Source organism: Gorilla gorilla, chromosome 13 (assembly GCF_029281585.2).
Source record: "Gorilla gorilla gorilla isolate KB3781 chromosome 13, NHGRI_mGorGor1-v2.1_pri, whole genome shotgun sequence".
NCBI lineage: Eukaryota > Metazoa > Chordata > Mammalia > Primates > Hominidae > Gorilla > Gorilla gorilla.
Genome location: NC_073237.2, coordinates 130,517,050 through 130,522,410, shown reverse-complemented (window position 1 = coordinate 130,522,410; position 5,361 = coordinate 130,517,050). Strand labels below are relative to the sequence as shown.

Here is a 5,361-nt window from a genome sequence, read left to right as displayed (position 1 = left end):
TCGCAGAGCCCTGCCCATCGAGGCGATGGGAGGGGCCCGGCCTGCGAGGCGCCAGAACCGCCCGGGGGTCCACGGAACGGAGGACGAGAGCAGGACGGGACCGCGCCAAGGCGCCAATACTGACGTTGTAACCTGGAGCCGGAGGACACGCGCGGACGCCAGAGCCGAAACCGGTTCCAGGGCACTCCGCCGTTCTAAGGCTCGAACTCGCCACCCAAAACCGCGCAGAGCTTGCGAAAACGTGACTGAGCCGGCGCAGCGCATGCGCGGGCGGCGTCCCGCGCACCACAGGGTCCTGAACACCCGCAGTTCCCGGGGCAGGGCCGCGTCCGGAAGTCCGTGGAACGGCTCTTCCGATCCTTGTTCTCTGATTCGTTACCAACCTTCCACTTCCGTAGACAGTTCTTCCCGCCTTCCGCCGTCTGCTGGGCGTGTCGCCGCAGGAGGTGCGCGCCCGCCCTGTTTTGTTTCCGGGGGAATCTACTTCTCTGAAGGACGCTCGGGACTTCCGTTTGTTCCCCTCAGCTTCTAATTGGCTACTTTTATGAATATATTAGGGCACGAAAAGTGGTAGATTTTTTCTTACACGTTCAAATTAATAAAGATGATTAATTGAATGCGAACATTTGTGGTTTCCCACTGAACCATGACATTTTTATAAATGTACCTCCATGGATAGCGAACAAGAAGTCACCCTCACCGAAAGGTGGGTGGAGCTTTCGTCCTTAAATATAATGCGCACGGACGCTGAGGCGTGTTGTATGAAAGGAGAGAAGGTTAGCACTCCCCTTGACAAGGATGGAAGAGGCCCTCGGGCCTGACAACACGCATACGGTTAAGGCATTGCCACCTACTTCGTGGCATCTAACCATCGTTTTTTTTTTTTTTGGTGTTTGTTTTGTTTTTTATTTTTCTTCAGACGGAGTCTTATTCTGTCACCCAGACTGGAGTGCAATGGCGCGATCTCCGCTCACTACAACCTGCACCCCCTGGATTCAAGCGATTTTCCTGCCTCAGCCTCCCGAGTAGCTGGGATTACAGGCGCCTGCCACCACGCCCGACTAATTTTTTGTAATTTTAGTAGAGACGAGGTTTCGCCATGTTGGCCAGGCTGGTCTTGAACTCCTGACCTCAGGTGATCCGCCCGCCTCGGCCTCCCAAAGTGCGGGGATTACAGGCGTGAGTCACCGCAAAGCCCGGGGAATTTTTTGTTTTATCTTTTATCTTCTTTCCTTGGGACACGGGCGCGGGTCGCACTTGTGCACGGGTGCGCCGTTCCGCCGCTGCCTGGGGCTTTTCCGTTCATCTTCACCGCCCCTTCTTGGCATTGGGTCGTGTTCGCGTCTCGACACCCGACAGGGCCCGTCTCCCGAGGGCGCCTCGGTCGCCGCATGAGGCATAGGGCGGCTCGGCGGGTTGACGGGCGCGTCCCCAGCATCGGAAACGTTCAGGGTCTCGTTCAAAGCCTGACGGAAGTTTCCGCTCAACATTGATTCATTCACAGAAAACGAAGCATTGGGCACGGCCCGGAGATACGGCAGCTACCGAGCGAAGCCTCTGCCCGGCCGGAGCGCATTCCCGGCCATTCCAGAGCCTCCGCCCCGAGCCCCGTGGAGACCCGCTCCAGCGAGCAGGGCGGACGGGGAGGTCCACACCCAAGTCCAGATCCAAGGCGGCGCGAGGACCTCGGAGCCCTGAGACGCAGGGAGGGCCCCGCAAGGTCCCGGGGCTGGAGGGGAGCCAGGGGCCAGGAGGGGGATCAGGGGACGACCCGTTTGGCCCGGGGCCCCAGGGACCTGTGCAAGGACCTGAGCTTCGACCCTCAGCAAGGGCGAGACCTTGGAGAACCTCCCGCAGGGGAGGGACGGGACCGAATGAGCTCAAAGGACATCCCTGGCGGCCACGCTGAGAACAGCCCAGCGGGCAAGGATGGCAGCGGGAAGACCTTCGCGGCTGCGGCGGGGCGAGGCCGGAGGCCGGGTGCGGGCACCATGGAGGGGCTGAGAGCCCTGGGTTCTGGAGAAGATGTGCCAACAGCCGTGGAGGGCAGGGTCAGCGGTAACTGCAGGGTGTCAGTCCCCCTCCGGGGAAGGACGCGGTGCCACCTGCTGAGACAGCCAAGGCTGCGGGAGGCGCAGGCCCCGGGAGCTGGAGGGCCCGGCACAGAGGCCTGGGATGTGGAAAATAGGCAGGCCAAGTGCGCGCCGCTCCAGGGCTCAGGCCTGCGCAGTCAGCACACCAGCCACGTTAAAGCCACAGCCTGGCTGCATCCCTTAGGAGAGAGTGGGCCGATCCAGGTGAGGGCTCAGCCTGGAGGCTGGAAACCGCAGCCCAGCTTGCCCCCTGCACCCCGACAATGAAGCTACCAAGCGGCCTTCATCTGTTAGAGCCCCTCCCCTTGGGGTCACCCCATATTCTGGTATTTCCCTCCCCAAAAGACCTTATGGGAACCCTCCCTCCTGCTCACCAAGCTTTTGACAGAAGAGTCGACTATCAGGAAAAACAGAGAGACCTTGAAATAGGCATAAGGAAAAAACCCTTTGCTCAACCTAAGGAGTCTAAGCAGCCATCCAGGTCCTCTCCACCTTTGCTCTTTGCTGTTCATTGTTCACAGCTCGAAATCGTAGGAAGCTGAATGTGCCTGCCCAGTGGGATGTGATTATTACTGTGGATTTCGACCTTTTGCCAGTTTGAATGTATTTGCAATTTGTCTTAGCATTCGTTTGCCTGCATAAGTGTGGTACTTTCAAGCGGTTGTAACATCTTACAGGTCCCCTCATTAGTTGAGTTACATAAAATCTTTGCCAAGTGGATCTCACCTTTAACAGTACCTGCACCCCCTGCTCCCCCACACCTGTCGGGCTTGGTGGTGAGGGTCAGGGTCTCCCCCAAGGGCGTGAAATGCCATCTCAGCCCACAACCCAGGAGCGGGCATCACTCTACTGGGATTCAGCATCCTCTGCCCTTCCTCTGGGTAACCATACCTGATTCTCCTCTTCACTGAGTCTTTCTTTTCTCCTCCTATTTCTCAGAACTCATCCTTGACCCTAAGGTAGCTCCTTGCTGGGACAGTGAATCCACACGGCCAACACCTGTACCCCACCACAGTGTTTTGAGAGCTTCCTTCATGGGCTGAAGAGCAGGATGTGCCAGGATGTGACACACAGCTTGTTTTCCTAAATGACACAGATAGACCCCACCTGTGCGTGGTTCCCATAGATGGAAACCACCAGAAAGGCACCCCAGAGAGTGAGAATGGCAAGCGTGGTGAGAGCATTCGCCTGGCCTGTGTGTGTGTCCCCGTGCATCACGTCTGTCATAGGCACAAACTCCTGTATGTTTTTTAACATAGGACTCAAGTAAGGACTGGAAAGATGTTTATCAAATAAAACCAATCTGCTAATGAGTCAGCTGTTTGAACACGCACACAGCACCACCCACCGTGGTGGGTGCATGGAGCGTGGCCGGCTGCCTCCCCCACTGCCAGGTTACAGAGAACACAGGAGACAGGAAGATGCTGAACAGCCCCACGGAGACGCACTCAGCAAAACCAGACCAGGAGGCCACAAGATAAACGACCTGGTTTCAACGATACATGGCACAGAAAAAAGAGGGAGGATCTGGCGATTTAAAAAGACTCGAGGGACCGGGCTCGGTGGCTCACGCCTGTAATCCCAGAACTTTGGGAGGCCAAGGCAGGCAGAGCACTTGAGATCAAGAGTTCGAGACCAGCCTGGCAGCATGGTGAAACCCCATCTCTGCTAAAAATACAAAAATTAGATGGGCGTGGTGGGTGGGGGTCTGTAGTCCCAGCTACTCAGGAGGCTGAGGCAGGAGAATCACCTGAACCTGGGAGGCAGAGGTTGCAGTGAGCTGAGGTCGTGCCACTACACTCCAGCCTGGGCAAGAGCAAGACGTCTCCCAAAAAAAAAAAAAAAAAAAAAAAAAAATGGCTTGAAGTAAACTAACCAGATGCAGGTGAAGACCTTGTCTGGTTCCTGATTCCATACACAGGCATACATGTGTGCAATCACATACATGCATTTGTGCATGTGCACACACATACCCTATGCACACATACCTTGCACGTACATCTACATACACATACACATGCTGTGGTTTGCTGCACAAATGTACTTGTGTGCACCCATGTACAGCTGTGCACTACATGCATATATATATATGTGTACACATGCATGTGACGTGTGTATGTGTATGTGTGCACAGGCACAATTTTTTAAAACATACTAAGACAACGGGAAATCTGAACATCAGATATTCAATTAAATAACTTTAGGGGGGCTGGGTACAATGGCTCACGCCTGCAGTCCCAGCCCTTTGGGAGGCAGAAGTGGATCATCGGAGGCCAGGAGTTTGAGACACACCTAGGCACCACAGTGAGACCCTGTCTCTGCAATAAATATTCAAAAATTCGCTGGCCTGCCTGGCCAACATGGCAAAACCCCAACTCTACTAAAAATACACAAAATAGCCAGGCCTGTAATCCCAGCTACTCAGGAGGCTAGGCCCAAGAATCACTTGAACCGGGATGTGGGGATTGCAGTGAGCTGAAATGGCACCACTGCACTCCTGCCTGGGTGACAGAGTTAAACCCTGTCTCAAAAATAAAAGAATTAGACGGGCATGATATCATGTGCCTGTGGTCCCAGCTACTTGGGAAGCTGAGGTGGGAGGATCACTCGTGTCCAAGAGGTTGAGGCTGCAGTAAGTCATGATCACACTACTGTATTCCAGCCTGGGCAACAGAGCAAGACCCTATCTCAAAAAAAAAAAAAAAAAAAAAAAGGCAGGGGGTTGGAGCACTTTTTTGGTATGAAAATGGCATTGTGGTAATAATGCTCCTGGAGACTTGTTTTGAGATACCATGCGTTCACCGCTTACATGGTAGAATGTCTGGGATTTGTACTGAAATAACAGGAGGAGCCGATGAACAACGATGAAGTTCCTGCAGCAGGGACAGGAAACTGGGGGCGCCGCGCTCTTCACATCTGAAAGCTCCTGTTAGTTTATAACGCATATCCTGGAAGACACTCCCCAGCATGGTGGTGGCAGCAGGACTTTGGAGGACCTCTCCTCATCCGTGCCTACCTGCCTAACACTGTCAGTAATTAGCACACAGGTATATACCTAAGAGTGGAAAAACCAATACAAAATACGTAGAATAATTAGCACAAATAGATGACTTTCCTACGGTTACTGTAAAAACCCAGGACTGTCCTGCGGGGCACCCTGGCTCACCAGACACCACCCCCACCACCAGGGACAAAGCCCCAGGGCGGCTGCCCTCCCACCCCACAGAGACAGCTACATTTTAAGTTAAGAAATTCTCACCAGACTAAA

At 54.3% G+C, this 5,361-nt stretch overlaps 1 non-coding gene across 1 annotated transcript; it reads left to right on the top strand.

Annotated features, from left to right (window-relative positions):
• The first annotated feature begins 754 nt into the window (after positions 1–754).
• LOC115933060 (U6atac minor spliceosomal RNA) lies at positions 755–880 on the top strand. Its single transcript, XR_004069091.1, has one exon. It is a non-coding gene; the product is annotated as a U6atac minor spliceosomal RNA (small nuclear RNA).
• Positions 881–5,361: the final 4,481 nt, after the last annotated feature.